The 16,368-nt window shown below is 39.5% G+C and overlaps 1 long non-coding RNA gene across 2 annotated transcripts; it reads right to left on the reverse strand.

The window, feature by feature from the left end:
- Positions 1 to 12,205: 12,205 nt before the first annotated feature.
- LOC116596572 lies at positions 12,206 to 16,184 on the reverse strand. Of its 2 annotated transcripts, none has more exons than XR_004288184.1 (4): positions 15,957 to 16,184; positions 15,730 to 15,814; positions 14,230 to 14,315; positions 12,206 to 12,368 (listed from the first exon to the last, which is right to left on the reverse strand). It is a non-coding gene; the product is annotated as an uncharacterized LOC116596572 (long non-coding RNA). The 2 variants fall into 2 exon arrangements; XR_004288183.1 differs by having other exon boundaries at positions 14,194 to 14,315.
- Between the last annotated feature and the right edge of the window lie 184 nt (positions 16,185 to 16,368).

Genomic DNA, 16,368 nt, shown 5'->3' on the forward strand with positions numbered 1-16,368 from the left:
TATCTGTATCTCATAAAAGACAACCCTGACGTGGTGTAAATTCTGTTTTGGTAGCTGTATGAAAAGTAGGTTGCCGATGATCTTGAGTAATAAAGTTGAAGCTTCTCCTCAGAATGAAAAGCATTCACTGTATCCTTGGGCTTATGATGACTGGCATTGTTCCCAAAGCAGACTGCCTCCACCATTCGTATTCTCTCCTAGAGTAGCATTCTCAAGTAAAACCAGAGAAGAAGCTTGATTACAACATAGCATTTAAAAGACACTGGGGAGGGATCACACAATATCAGGGGAAGAAGCAAGGAAGCGATGGTCATGACCCCAGGCCCTGGTGGTTTTAGAAGGCGAGGTTTATGATAAATATGGAACGTACCCAGGGTATTTTAAATCCCAATGTGATATTCTAAACCCCAGTGTCACTAGATTGCAAACTGAATTTGGAGGTGGAGGCCATCCAAAGTAGAACTCGGGGACAAAAGGGTAGCCTAGTACATGTTGTCTCATCCCAGGCTGATCTTGAAAACTTAAATCTCTGAACTGATGTTTTGGTTTTATGTGGTCCTTATCATATGTCTTTATGTCCTATGTCTCATTTCCTCAATTTCTAAACATTTGGAATCTGATCTTCATGGCATTTGGGATTCTGTAATGAATAGAATTAACACGCTATTAGGATATATTAGGTAGGTAACTTGATTTCTTAATAGGAAAGGCTCTAGGCGACTTTAAGTCCTGGGAAATTGATGGTATAGGAAAAAAAAAAACAAGGAAGAAAAGTTGGGAAGGAACTTGGGGTGTTTCTTGATCTAGAAAAAGCAAAATTAGACTCTCAATGCCATCTGCTAAACCTAATAATATATCAACATTGAGTTTTAAACCACTCACTCAGCATAAACAGGCAAAGTTAAGTAAACTTGGCCCTGGTATTAGAATACTTGACTAATGCATGTTCTGGAAGTCTACAAAACCTTCATTTTTTAAGTGTCACATCTTAAAATCCAAAATGTGACATATTCAACTGTATTAGCAAATTTTCAATTAAGCAAGATATACCCAAGGGTTGTAACCTCTGCTTCTCTGTGCCAGAATGCAGATGTTCTTAACAAACAGAATGAATGGTGACATACATAATGAAATGCACTTTTAGTTCTGCTTGTTCATTTAACATTAACAAAATGGGTTAATCCTTCAAATGACTCTGAAATCCCCCTGTGTGGCCATCAGTGCATCTGATAGTTAACAATCCAGTGCTTACCCATCTAATGCATGATGTGCCCTAAAAAGTAGTCCTTAGTCCTTAGGGAAGCTGGTGACTTGTGACAGGTTTAGTCTGAGAACTTTCTTTGGAGTACAACAGATCCAGCAAAACATTGTTTTTAGGTTGCTGAGGATACAAACCTCTTATTCTAAAGAAACACACGAATACTTCTTGTGAGTATTAAAGGGTTTTATCACATACACAAATGCTCCAGTGACATAATATTAATCATACAAACGTCTGTTATTTAAGTAGAAAGTTTTGGAACTCAGAGGAATAGGAATATGTCTTCATTTACATTCTATTACCCTCTATTCTTCTCCTTGGGCTCCAGAGGTGGAGCATTTCTGCCCTAAGTTTAAACGCTTCTCAGCTTTGGCACAGATCGCAGATTGTCCTGTGTTCTGACTGGTTTACTTATCATAGCTTTCCATTTGATGTAGCAAAGAGGAGTACATAATGCAGTGATTTTATGGAATTTAAAAGGAAGAGATGGAGGCTTTGGGGAAGATCCAAAATCTCTATGAATCCATGGTTTCTTGAGTTTTCTTAAGAAGAGTGGAAGGCATATTTGTGAGAAGACTGGAAATGGAAGAAGGCATTGCAATATGGAAACCAACATTCTCCATTAAGTTCTCTTTACAGTTGAAAAGTACGGTGCCCCTCGTCCTGGGATATTAGTGCAGTTCAAGACTTTGTAAACTAACCCTACATTGCCCTAAGGACTGGAAGAAGCCACTACTAGGAAAGGTCCTGGTATTAAAGGTTTAATATTCTCTACTGCTGCATATTTATCTTTCGAGAGTTTGTTTATTAGAACCAGCCCTGACTCATTTAGGTCTTATTGTGGCAAATAAATGAAGAGATGAGGTCAGAGTGCATAAATGTTTAATGTATTTCATTAACCCAGTGGTTCATTAATTATAGAATTAATATATGCCTGTGGGTAAAAAATAATTCACTCCTCAAAGAAAAACTTAAAAAAAAAATACAAATTAAAAATATCCTTCCCCCACACAAAAAACTTAGTCTCACTCTTGAGAGACAAATGGTGTTAATGGCTCTTTGTTTTTCTTTTGATGTGATCTTTTTTCTTTAAACAGTGAACTGCTAGATCTGCTCTGTGACATATCATCAATACATAGAATTCTTGAAATGACCATGAAAATTGGAGATGCATAATATTTATACCATTAAATACCTACCCTCCCCAACTTGACTGCCTAACTGTTAGAACATACGTTCTATGAGTGAGAAAGTATTTCATTTCTCTTTTGACTAATGTCATTAATTAAAATAATAACTTTAAATTGTTATTTCCTGATGTATCAGTTTTAGAAAGAATATGTTGCTCTTTACTTAATGAAAGGTATAGAATTAGGGCACTCATTGTCCCTTACTAACATTCCCATTAATCCTTCTCCATTTTTTTTTTATCATTTTGTTATTTTACATCAAGGGTTATGATATCCCATTATCTCTTCTATTTATAATTGAATTTGTTATTGTGTCTGCACTTTGTTTTTAGAATTTGATCTCAGTATAAAACTTCAAGCACAATTCACTACAGAACTAAACAGAATGAGTGTATTTTTAAAGAAGGAAATGCAATCTAATGCCATTAAAAGTTATTGTGTAAAGAAGAATCTATCCAGTGTCAATAATTAATGAGCTCTCATTTCTGGATCAGGTTCAGTTACCCATCTTTTAATCATGTAAACAGATTTATTTTGCATTTGTTCCCAATACCTCATGGCTATTAATGATTTGACTGTATCTACACATCTATGAAAAATATTTTCAAATCTATAATTTTTCTGTAGATCCAGTATTACTGATATGAAGTCTGATAGTCTGAAATAAGTAACTTGTTTTACTTTTTTTTTAAATCATTTTGGTGGTTTTTTTTTTTTTTTGAAGATTTTATTTATTTGTTTGACAGAGATCACAAGTAGGCAGAGAGGCAGGTAGAGAGAATGAGGAGGAATCAGGCTCCCTGCTGAGCAGAGAGCCAGGTGCCAGGCTTGATTCCAGGACCCTGGGATCATGACCTGAGCAGAAGCTTTAACCCACTGAGACACCCAGGTGCCACAACTTGTTTTACTTTTGAGAAAATTCATAATGTTCTCTTTTTCCTTGGAGTTGTGAAAAATCACGAATGAATGTACAGGTTTAATGGTATTTTCTTCTTCAAGTTTGTGTTTATATTCCAATAATGTAGTGTAATATTAGTTTCGGGTGTAGAATTAAGTGATTTCACTTATACACAAGATCCAGTGCTCATCACAAGTGCCCTCCTTAATCCCATCACCCATTTGGTCCACCCCACACCCACCTCCCCTCCAGCAAACCTCTGTTTATTCTCTATAGTCTGTTTTCTGGTGTGCCCCCTCCCTCGCCATTAATTCTATTTCAGGAAACACAGACCTTTAATATCTGACCATGTTTTCCCCTAGAGCCATTGTTTCTTTGGTTATTTCCTCCCTTCCATTGTTTCTGCTTTTTCATTCTGGAACTTTTATTAGGAATAAGTTGAAAACTTATAACTAATTTCTCAGTACATTTACTTTGCCTTCTTCTTTCTTTTTTTTTTAAAAAGACTATATTTATTTATTTGACAGACAGAGATCACAGGTAAGCAGAGAGGCAGGCAGAGAGAGGGGGAAATCAGGCTCCCTGCTGAAGAGAGAGCCCAATGTGGGGCTGGATCCCAGGACCCTGGGATCATGACCCGAGCCGAAGGCAGAGGCTTTAACCCACTGAGCCACCCAGGTGCCCCTTTGCATTCTTCTTTCATTGTTTTGTTCTTTCTCTATATTTTGGACACTTATTTCAACTATATTTGTAGATAATCATCTTGCTTTCTTATTCATATCCATTTTGTAATTCAGATGATCTACACTTTGAAAATTTGAGCAACTTACCAAGTATATATTTTACAATTAGTACATAATACATTATGTAATTATTTTATGTATCTGACGTATATGGACATAAACATTTTTAGTCTCTGATTAGTCCATTTAAAGGAGTCTGGTCCTGTTTTTTGAGTACACTTTTTAAAGTTTGTGTCTGTTTAATGGCTTGTCTGTTTTTTCCAGACAAGGATCTTTGTTTACTCTTATTGGCATTCCCTATCAAATTTATTTTTTTTTCTTTTCAGATGCTTAATAATTTCTAGATATCTTTGAATATCTGTGAACAAAGAATTATGCTAGAAGGAGATTACAAAGAAAAAATGTAATCACGATGGGTGCCCATCCTTTGCGTAACCTGTAAAGCTTTCTTTTGTTGAACAGAAATCCAATATGAAAATAATGAGACTTTTCTTTTGTTCTCCTACAATTTTTCTTTGGTATTAACAAAAGTAGGAATTTCCAATTAAACAATTACATCATCCCTGGAAGCCCAGTATATAAAGATGATGGCTCTTTCGAGGAAAAAGAAATCTCATTTAGATACAAAATCCAAGTCTGTCAATGTTATTTTTAGTTTGGAGTAGATATAACTCATAAAATATCAGATAAAAATAGGAAATCAGGGGTGCCTGGGTGGCTCAGCAGGTTAGGCCGCTGCCTTCAGCTCAGGTCATAATCTCAGGACCCTGGATCTAGCCCCGCATCGGGCTCTTTGCTCAGCAGGGAGCCTGCTTCCCTCTCACTCTCTCTGCCTGCCGCTCTGCCTACTTGTGATCTCTCTCTGCCAAATAAATAAATAAAATCTTTAAAAAGAAAATAGGAAATCATACCTCATAGTTGATATTATTTTTGTGTGCTTTATGTTCAAAAAATTTTGTCAATATATTTGGGCATCTAATCCCACTTATATGAACATTCTGTGAAAAGGCATTTTTGTCTAGGTCTGGAAGTAGAGCCCTAAATCTAGTCATTTATTTATTTATTTAACTAGTGTTTGTTTCATTTCTTCTATGTACCAAGCATGTCACTGCAAACTGGGTTTATAGAACAAAACACAGTGGATTTCTTTCCATGGCAGATGACGAAGAAATAAAACAGACTGACATCCAATAATTTACAGATGTAATATATGATGGAAAATTATCAGGTTCTAAGTGAAAATAAATATGAACAATCAAATAGTCTCCTTTAGGGAAATGATATTTAAAATTAATAAAATTAGGAGGAAGAGAAGGGAAGGGCCCCTGATCATAGAGGGTGGGCATGTGAACATTCCAGGAAGATGAAATAGCTGACGGGAAAGCCTGGTACAGGACCAGACAAGTACATTATAGGATTAATCAAAAGGCAAGGTCATACGGAAGGAAGAAAATTTTCCTAGGCCAGGTTGGAGAGCCAGAGAGAGGCCACAACAAGCAGGACTTATCCTAAGAAAAATTAGAAGTTACTGGGTTATTTTGGAAATTAGGAGTTACTGGATTATTTAAAATGTGTGCATAGAGTGATCAGATTTGAAATTTAAAAATCAATTTCCTTCCCAGTAGATGGTGAATAAGTCAATGGAATAGAATTAAGAGCCCCAAAATAAACCTATGCATCTACAACCAATTGATTCTCTAAAGGGTAGAATACGCTTCATTGGAAAAAGACTAGTTTTTTCCAACACAGGATATGGACAACTTTAATCCATATGTAATCAGATGTCATTCAATATTCAAAGATTAACTCAAAATGGGTCAAACCTAAATGTCAGAGAAACACCTATAGAAGTTCTAAGTAAACATGAGCCTGTGACATTGGATTAGGGTATAGTTTCTCAGATACAACACCAAAAACATAAGTCACCAAAGAAAATTTAGGGAAATTGGATTTCATCAACACTGAAAATCTTTTAATCTCAAAAGACTATCAAGGAAGGGAAAAGACAAACACAAAATAAGATATAATATTTGCAAATCATATGTCTGATTTAAGTCCCATATTCAGAACGTAAAAAAAGATCTTACTGCTCAACAATAAAAGATAAACAATCCAATTAAAAAATGAGCAAAGGATTTGAATAAATTTTTCTTCAAGGGAGACAGACCACCAAGAAGTACACATCACTAATCAGTAGGGAAACTCAAAACCAGAGTAGGTCACTACCTCATACATACAGGATGGCTATAGTCACTAGATGAGTAACAGCAAGTTTTGGTGAGGATATAGTGCAACTGGATGGTTTATGTAATGTTAATGGCAACATAAAATGGTCCGGCCACATTGGAAAGTTTGGCAGTTCTTTAAAAATTTAAGCATGGAGTTAATGTAGGGCCCTGCAAGTCTACTACTATGTAATATACTCAAAAGAATTGAAAACCTACATCCACACAAAATTTGTACAGAGATGTTCATAAGCAGCATTCTGCATAACAGTCCAAATATGAAAACAGTCCAAATGTTCATCAGCTGATGAATGGATAAACAAAATATGGCATATCCATACAGACGTGATTTCATTTACATGAAATATCCAGACTAGGCAAATCCATAGAAATAGGAAGTAGCTTTGCGTTTGCTAGGGGCAAGGGAAGAGGGAGAATGGGAGTGACAGCTACTAGATACAGTGTCACTTTTAGGGTCATGAAAGTATTTTAGAATGTACACACAAATTTTTGAATATACCAAAACCCTTTGAATTGTATTCTTTAAAAGGGTAGATTTTTGGTGTATGTGTATTTGTTTCATAGGGATGTCCTAATGAATTACAACTCGGAACAGCAGAAATGCATTTTCTTATAGTTCTGGAGGCTGGAAGTTCAGAATCAAAGTGCTGGCAAGGCCATACTTTCTCTAAAGTCTCTGGGAGAGAATTTTCCTTAACCTCTTCCAGCATCCAGTGGGCACAGTTGCTCCTTATAGTTGTGGCAGCATTGTTCCAATCTCTGTCACCTCCTTCCCTGTGTGTCTGTGGGTGTCCACTCTCTCTTTCCTTTCTATTATAATGGCATCAGTTACTGGATTTAGGGCCCACCCTCAGTCCAGGATTATTTTATTCTGAGATATTCATTTAAATCTTCCCTATTTCCAAATAAGATCACACACTGAGGTTTGAGAGGACATGAATTTAGGGGGACCCAATTCAACCCACTATAGTATATAAATTATATCTAAATTAAAAAGCAGATAATAAGGACTACAAAATAGTTAAATTTCAATTACCTAGTTCAGGTCCTGCACTCTTGTCAAAACCTTCCTTAGTTACCCAAGATGAGGGAGTTTCATATTCTCAGTGCCTTAAATAAGGAAATAAAACAGAACTTGTATTTAGGCAATAATTAGGTGAGTGACTACACTGGCCAGAAATATGAATAAAATAGACTCAATCTTAACAGTTCTGGACCTAATAGTCTTAACATGACTTAAACCAAAAAGCAATGTAACCATGTTTCACAGATTAATGTGTTTTTTCCTTCCGTGTGATGTTTCATGTTATATGGTTATATACGTATTCTTTCACTTATATGGTCTTTTCCCTGTGGCCAAATTGGCATATATATAAAACCACTATTTGAGCACGGTTGTGCTGGGCACTATATCAAGCCTGTGTTAGTTCACTTAATTTCTTACAACAATCTTATAAAATGTACACTTTATATTATCTTAATTTTGTGGATTAAAATAATACAAGAGACTATGTGTAGCTAAATAACTCTCTCATGGTCTTACAGCTATTAAATGAGTTTCAGAATTTATTTTCCATGGATGTGGATTTCAACTTGATGCATCTTTATTGTTCATCTACAACATGCAAGTTTTTAATCTGATTGGAGAGTAATTAATTTTCCTAAAGGAAAACTGCTTTTTCTGGTAATACATGGTTCCCTTTTAACATGACAAATTTCAGGATCTAATTGTATTGAATTGCCATTTGGTTATGCTTTTTACATTGCAATTCACTTTTTAATGTGTTTTCATTTGATTCCCACAGCAACACTGAAACGGGGTTTAATAGGAATTATTATCCCCATTTTGCAAATGAAGAAAAGAAGGTTCATGTAGAGGTTATTGAGCTAGCCCATGGGCTTACATTTACTATGAAGCTGACTCAATTGGCTTCAAGGCCGGTTGTATAATCTACAATATTATGTCTATCTACGTTTCTAATGTTTCATTAAGGCTGTGAATAATTCATACAAGTAAACTTTATTAATAATGATTTCACCACTCTGTCAGATAATGAAACACTATGAAGTTCTCTATTTTTATCTCACATGAATTGTTGGACTCTGAGCTGTCCTCACAAATTTCATTGTCCATCATTACAATGCGGCCCTAGATCTCAGGGGAGAGAAACTTTCCATTCCTTCAACAACCCAAGGATAAAAGGGACTAGAGGAGACAATGCCCAACAATTATCAATGGAGACTTAAGGTATACTGATTGGACACACACTAAAAGGGGGTGACAGACTTAATGTGTTAGGAAAACGGAGACAAGAATTGAATTTATTTCATGCCATTCTGCTTCAGCTCTGAATAGAGCAAAGCCAAGATGTCAGTGTTGGCAGCAAGAAAGAGGAGGCTGGGTGAGCCGGCCTGTAACATTCCGGGAAAGGAAGAGATCTCGTAAGCATGAAATTTACAACTCTAAAGGGTTCAATGGAGCTCCCTCCCCTGGGCAATTAATGAAGGTTCCACACAAACATGCATTGGCAGATGGGTGGCTGGGAACCCAGCCTTTCCTGAGACTGATCAATAAATGTAGAAACTTCAGCTGATCTGGGAGTAGAGGCCCCTGGGAAGAGTAACCGAATAGAAAGTGTGGCTTTCTGAGACGTAATTTCAGAACAGATTCAGCAGTTTAAAATGCACGGTTCAAAAGAGTCTCCGAGAAAATGGCCTTTCACTGATGGGAGACTGCAAAAAGCAAGTAAGTCGAGCCAAGGGTTTGAAATATTTACCTTGAGGATAAGACTGGAATAGTCCTTCTGACTACAAGGAATTTGGGGCTGAACTTTGAAACTTCCCGGGCAGCTTTAAGCCTGCCCAAAGGCAGAGGCAGTCTCCCCGGGGTTCCATAAAATAGCTCTTTGGTTTTACTAATAAAAAATAATGAGCTTCCAAATTTTCCTTTTCAGTCTCTGTTTAATTGCCTAGAAACACACTGTACTTCAGGGCTCCGCCTACCGGGGGGTAAGGTCTTATTTTCATACAATCATAAAAAATCTGTTTAATTTTCCGTTAAGCTCATAGAATTTTTCAATAAATTTTAATTATCCTAACAGACTCCTCAAGTACTGCATTACCTAAAAAATAGAATTTTGGTTTAAAAACAATGAAAATAAATTTCAAGCAGCTATATTGGGGATATATTGGATATATTGGCGCTATATGAGAGCCCGGTGAGCAATTAAGTTTGTATTAAGTAAAAGAATGAATGAAGCAAGAGCCCATTTAATCCACCAAGATTTTCAAAGATGTGGCTTTCTGGAAGGCTTTGAAATCTGCTAATCCTTTCAGGACACCAAACACTACACCATCAGGAGATACTAGGTCTTTGATTTTCATACAGCATCACATCATTGGCAAATTTTCGGTATTTAAGGTCCTAATGAGGCACACAGAGTCGATATTTCACAAATTTCGAAATGATTCTGAAAATCAGATGGCATTAGCTGCAAGTCTCTGATAGACATCTTAAGCCCAGAGATGGCAAGTGAATTCCCCAGCTTCCTCCAGCCAGAAGGTGGTCGAGCCCCGGTGGATGGTGGATGTCCACTTCTCCATTCTGTGACACTGGAAAGCCTTGTTTGTTGTTGTTGTTGTCATTGGGTTTTTGTTTGTTTGTTTGTTTGTTTTGCTTTTTTTTTTTTTCCTCCTAGCAGGCAGGGCGCTCTCTCCCCCAATTACCATTTTATGAAGCTTGGAGAAATACCTTGTTTGTTTCTATACTTTGGATTCTAGGATAAGTGCTTTGCCATATCAAAGCCAAATTCCTGTTGGTGTAATTCTCTGGGGCCTCTTTCCAAAACAATAAACTGGACATGCTATCCTAGGCCCTTTTTCTCACTTTTGTATTCTAGCAGCTGGATGAATCTGTGTTCAGGCTCCTTGTAAACATAAGAAAACCCTGCCCTTTCATTTGGACAGTGCCTCAGAACAAGTGATTTTTGTGACAGGGTTTATGATTTGGGTCTGGTGAATGAATAAAATTGAAGACTTAGAGGATTTGGCTGTTCTTACGTCTTCAATGTAAAATGTTTCTAAAGCCAGTGTTCCTGCCTCACAAATGATAGTCGAAGTGTGCAGCACTGTGATACCAAAGCTTAATGTGGCCAGACCTTGAACTTTCTGTCTCCATCCTACTCGCTAACATTTAGCGGCTGGAATACAAAACGGTCTGCCGAGGCTTTGCCTCCTGGGTGTCGGCAAGAGCAAATGCTGAAGGACTTTCAACTCAGTGGGCTTCACACAAACTATACCCCAGAGAGAAAATCTAAGCAGTGCTTCCGGCAGGTGCATGATGTGGTTCAGAAGCAGAAAACATTTGATTCATGAGCAGGAGGCACTAACAGAGAGGCTGGGGAGGGAGCGAGGGATCAAGCCGTGACGGAAGCAGTAGTGTGCCTGAGTTCCAACGCTGGCGCTGCTTCACCTGCCATCTCTTCCCCGAGCTTTGAGGCTCCAAACAGATCAGAGGGAGCAGGTGAGGCAGAGGGCGCGGTGTGCAGCAAACCAATCCCAAAACCTCTTGGGGAGGGAAGGAGGTACTGCTCCTTCCCAGGGGGGGAGAAGGAGACTTGCCTTTTTGGTTTTAGTAAGGAAGAGCTTTCCAGGACCCTGCGATTAGCTCAAAGTGCAAAAGGCATTAAGCGGGTGTTTTCTGATTTCCTTGCAGAACAGCAGAAGAAATCGGCGGTGCTGGTGTAGGGGTTGCAGCCGCACTGCTCTTCCTCTGTCCCCTCCTCCTCCTCTGCCCCTTCCTCCCCCGTCTTCTGCATCACCTTCTCCCTTCCTTCTGAAAACACAAACTTTGTTGTTCTCAAATAAGCTTGGCAGAATTTGTAACGAAGTTTTGTTTTGTTTTGAACACACCGTGCGAGTAAAACTTAGTTTGTCTGTTGCTCCCTAACGAACCAATTTCCTTAAGTGATTGTTAGCTGTTAGGACGGGGCTATATACACACTGGGGAAATGGGCATATTTTCATGGATTTAGGGACCTCCTGGTGGTTTATGTTTGCTCACAGAGGACCTTGGGCATCCTTCAGGGGCAAAATCCTTGTATGGGAATACTCCGTGATCAGAAACTTTTCGTGACCTGCCCATTTCATCACCCCAATGAAGACTATGGCTGAAATCTAGGGAGTTGAATGGCCATCCACACAGGACCTGTGGCAGTGAAGACAGAACTCCATAAAGTCAAGAAACATTCGGATGAACTAAGCGCTTTGCTTAGCTCTCAGTAGTTGGGAAGACAAGAATGGATTTAGCCTGGTGTTTACTCTTGTTGGCTACCTCGTTTTATGTTATTAATTTGTTTATGTGGTGATATTAGTCCCAAAACATAACTCCTTTTAGGAAAAGTCAGATTGGGCGATGTGAACATTGTTTTGATCCTTGTTAATACAGATCTTCCCAAAGGTGGTGTATCAGATAAATGAAAGTTGCTAACCATATTGATCCTTTCAGCCCCTGTGGAGGCTGGGACAAGCCTTGAGGCAGCCATAGCCCCTGGGCTTGTCACCTCTGGCTTCAAACAGTCTCATCAAATTATTACAGTGTGTTGTACAAATATTGTATTCTGAGTATACTGATGTCATTAAAGCTCATGCTACGTTCTAAACTCAAGACATTTGATGTCAACAGACATGCCAGAGAATAAACAAGAGTGGAAGCCATTCCTTTCTAGTCCCACAAAACTTGTACTCGTACTGCTCAAGAGGGGAATGTTGTCAAAAAGTGTCCTGAAACTTTAGATTATTGTTATATTTTGGAATTAATAATAACAGCCTTTTACAACTTAACTTTTCCCATAAAAGATTACCCGTTTGAGAATTATTCTTTTTCATCACATGTATGCAGATGACTCATCCGTTTGAATTGCTGCAAGTTATACAGTTGACTGTCTCCGCATTTTATTTCACCGTGACGATCATTTAGATCATCTAGATCATTTTGAAATCTAGATCATTTAGATCACTTAGAATTTTTCACTGTAAAAGACAATGCTGCTATGAATATCTGTATGCAAATACGCTGGAAATACTTGAGGGAAATGGTTCCCATGTGGGGGGTATACTAATCGTAGGGTGTGTTTGGAAATGCGCATGCGTACCTCCCTCGTCGTGACCTCTGGAGGACACTACTGGCAACTGCTAGCTAGAGGGGCCAGGGATGTTTCCCATTCTAAGATAAATATCTGGTGTAATAAAGAATTAGCCATCCGAAACACCAATACCTCCCCTCTGGATAGATGGGGTCCTAGGTTGTGCATTTAAAAGTGAAATTGTGGGGCATCTGGGTGGCTCAGTGGGTTAGCCTCTGCCTTCAGCTCAGGTCATGATCTCAGGGTCTGGGATCGAGCCCCGCATCAGGCTGTCTGCTCAGCGGGGAGCCTGCTTCTCCCTCTCTCTCTGCCTGCCTCTCTGCCTACTTGTGATTTCTCTCTCTGTCAAATAAATAAATAAAATCTTTTTTAAAAATAAATAAAATAAAAGTGAAATTGCTAGATGCAGTACACATAGCAGATTCAGGCTCAAAGTGCATGTGAAACTTCTCCTTTCCCCTGACCCATAGCAACACTTGGAAAGTTGGAAGTTCCCTTCTGTCTGCAGTTGCAGATTTGCAGGCACTTTCCCAGTCAGAGGTTTGCACGGACACTGGAAAGGGAAACAGCAAGGTGAAGGTGGGCTAGTCGATGACAAACAGGCACAGAAAGAGGCCATGTATTTACTTATCTTTCCAGCAGCAGAAGCTGTCCCACTGTTCAGAGCCAGCACAAAGGGAACGTTTTTTTCCCCGTGAGCCAGCAGATGTGTTGTGGGCCTGGAGCTGACAATTGTGGTGATAGCTTCCTGACCCTGGGGTAACAGCTGTGTGGTGGCACATTCCATCCCACTTCCCCAGGGGCCTTGTTGTGGCAGGGATAGAGCAGCATCCCAGGTGGGCCAGAGAGAGAGCTGCTGTGGAGTCATTCCCAAAGGCCCTGCGAGGGGCCCTTCCTGTAGCCTTTCTGAGAATTTTGTATGCCCCTATGCTCCTGTTTCAAATTGCTTTCTGCTTCAGACATCTAGATTTGTTTTCATTATATTCAGCTGAACCATCGCTGAAGCACTAGGTTTTAGGAATTAGATATCTTTGTTTTTACTAGATTCTGCCATATTGCTCTTTCAAAATATTGGATCAGTTTCCACAACCACATATATGAATTCCTGTTTCCTCAAACCCTTAACAACATTTGAGGTTGCGAATTGTCAGATTATTACTAATTCTCCTCCTCCTCTTTCTTCTTATTATCCTTATAATTTGTCCCTCTGATAATTGTAAAATAGCAAACCTGTGTCTCTCTTTAAGTGCCCCATTTATTTGTAAACAGAACATTTTTCTTTGTGTTTACTGTTTGCTTTCCTTTTTTAATGCTGGATGATCTCTCAAATCTATTGGGCTATTGATTTGTTTATAATTTTCTTTTTTTTTTTAAAGATTGATTTTAGAGAACAAGCGAGCAGTGGGGAGGGGTAAGGGGAGAGGGAGAAGAAACTCAAGCAGACTCCATGCTAAGCACAGAGCCCAATGTGGGGCTCGATCTCAAGACCCCGAGATCAGGACCTGAGCAGAAACCAAGAGTCAGACGCTTAACAGACTGAGTGATCCAGGTGCCCCATGATTTGTTTATAATTTTCTATGTCTGTAGGTCGAAGTTCGTGGTATCTCTGACATTCCCAGTCATTGGCTGGGTGCTGCACAGGGGAGCGTGATCTCAGGACAACCCCACAATGAATTCCAAAGCTCAGTAGCTGAGGCCCTGGTCAGCCCTACCCTGTGTGGCAAGAAGTCGATGAGGCAGATTCTTACAGCTATGACATTCCTCCCTGCGTGGTTCAGACCTGCTGCTTCCACAGGTTTGAGGAGCGGCTCCTCTGTGTGTTCCCTGTCCTTTCCTTAGGAGAGAAGACAAGGTTACTGGGATCCCAGGGGGCCCCACTGCTGCAGAAGACCCCAAACTGTAACTGATGCTCCATTCTCCGTTCTAAAACTCCTCCTCCTTCAGCTGCCTGACTCATCAGGTCTTGGTGGTTCACCTCGTGGTGTGATCCAAATCTTCACTTCTGAAGGTCCAAAGTTGTGGTAGTCATCCTCTTGTCAGTTCTGGAATACCTCACATAGCTGAATGCATTTAATTTTTGGAGGGGAATACCAGGAGGTGTCCTAGGTTTCACAGGTATTTCTCATTGCCCCCACATCGTGTAAAAGCCTTACCTCATCCTAACAATTAAGTCCATTACTTCTGCTACTATTGTGACTCCCTCACTGCCTGCTTTTCCCTGGGCACAGAGTTCAAATACACTGGTTGCTGGTATAATTTATAGTTCTGTAGGATTTTTAGCTGTGGACCTTCAGAAGTGCTTCAGAAGCAAGAATGTACACTTTTAGGGACCTGGATCTCTAACCCTGAAGAGCCTAGAGTTATAGGAACAGAAATCTTAAGGTCCCCCAATGAACCATTGGGAGTGATGGTGAGTGGGGCCACACATACTACCCCTTGGTTTCTGAGCACATTTATCCTTCCATTTGGGGACAGATCACCATGTAGAGACGTTTAATGAATGCACTGTGCAGTGAAGAGTCAGGCTTACTCCTTTCAGACTGTTCACCCAGAGCTGGCATTTTAGTTTCACCTTTAGGAGGTCATTCTTGTGTTCTATAAAAGGCGAAGAGCCTCCTGATGGCATACTGTATAATATAACTGATGAATCTCATAGTCATGGGACACTCCAGCCCCTTCTTCTCATCCAACACTTAACATCAGTCTCCTGATGTGATGAAGTTTGTAGAGGAGTTCATGCCCATGGGTCAGGCATTCTGTTAGCCCCCGAATAGTGATATTGGCTATGACTGTTGCTGTGTGGGGAGGAGAGGGATGTCCACATTCATAACGTACTTATCCCTGTGAAGTTGAACAGATGGTTTTTTCAGGATAGAAAGAATTCAGTTTAATCAATTTATCAAAGTCTGTATCCAGTTCATGTCCTCGAGAAGTGGTGCCATATTGGGTATTCAGTTGTTGGTCTCTGCTACTGACAAATTAGTAATTTGGAATTATCAATAGATCTGCCTTGGTAAGTGGGATTCTGTGCTGTTGGGGCCATTTATAGCCTCCAACTCTATCACCGTGACCACTCCACTCATGTGTTCATTATACTGGTTGTGGATGGTGGATGACAAAGCATGGCTGGAGATAACTGGCTTAGTCACATGTCTACTTGGTCATTCAGGCAAGTGGCTCTCCTGTGCTTTATGTTCTCCTAGGGGAGTTAACAAAATCATCACATTTTGTGCCCACTTCTACATTACCTCTACATGCCTCTACCTGGAAGATGTCTCCGGTATTCCATTATTTTTCTCCAAGGCCCTTCACTGTCACTTTGGGTCATTTCTCCTTCCACAAAAAACACAAGTAGATTAACTCTTCACAGTTTAGCTCATTTTTGAAATTATCACTCTTGACTACCTTTTAGGACCACCCCTGAATAATGAATCTACAGTCATGGTTCATTTTCAGTTTGTACCCATATACCAACTTGATCTATTCATAGAGCAGGTTCAGATACTTCCTTACTCCTTAAATTCGTTGTATAGGAACCCCATCTCATTGGTACAAGGTGATGGAGGAGCACTGGTGCAGCTCTACAGGTAACACAAGGTCTGGACTAAATGTTCATGGATGTAACTGGTACCCTCTGGCTCTGCTCAGGTTCATTCCCAGAGGTGCATTTACATTATATTATAGACAGCTGTGGCTAGGCCTACCAGAGGTGGTGGGCCAGAGAGAACCCAGCTCATAATGGGAAATTCTAAAGGCATTGTCACTTTGTGTCCCATGTTCAAGTGCTCCATCAATAAGATATCACAAGATACTTATTTCTTAAGGGACTTATAATTCTCTTATAGTTAACACAGCCCCAGAATCCCAAGGACCTATGTTGTGATTCT

Source organism: Mustela erminea, chromosome 7 (genome assembly GCF_009829155.1).
Source record: "Mustela erminea isolate mMusErm1 chromosome 7, mMusErm1.Pri, whole genome shotgun sequence".
NCBI lineage: Eukaryota > Metazoa > Chordata > Mammalia > Carnivora > Mustelidae > Mustela > Mustela erminea.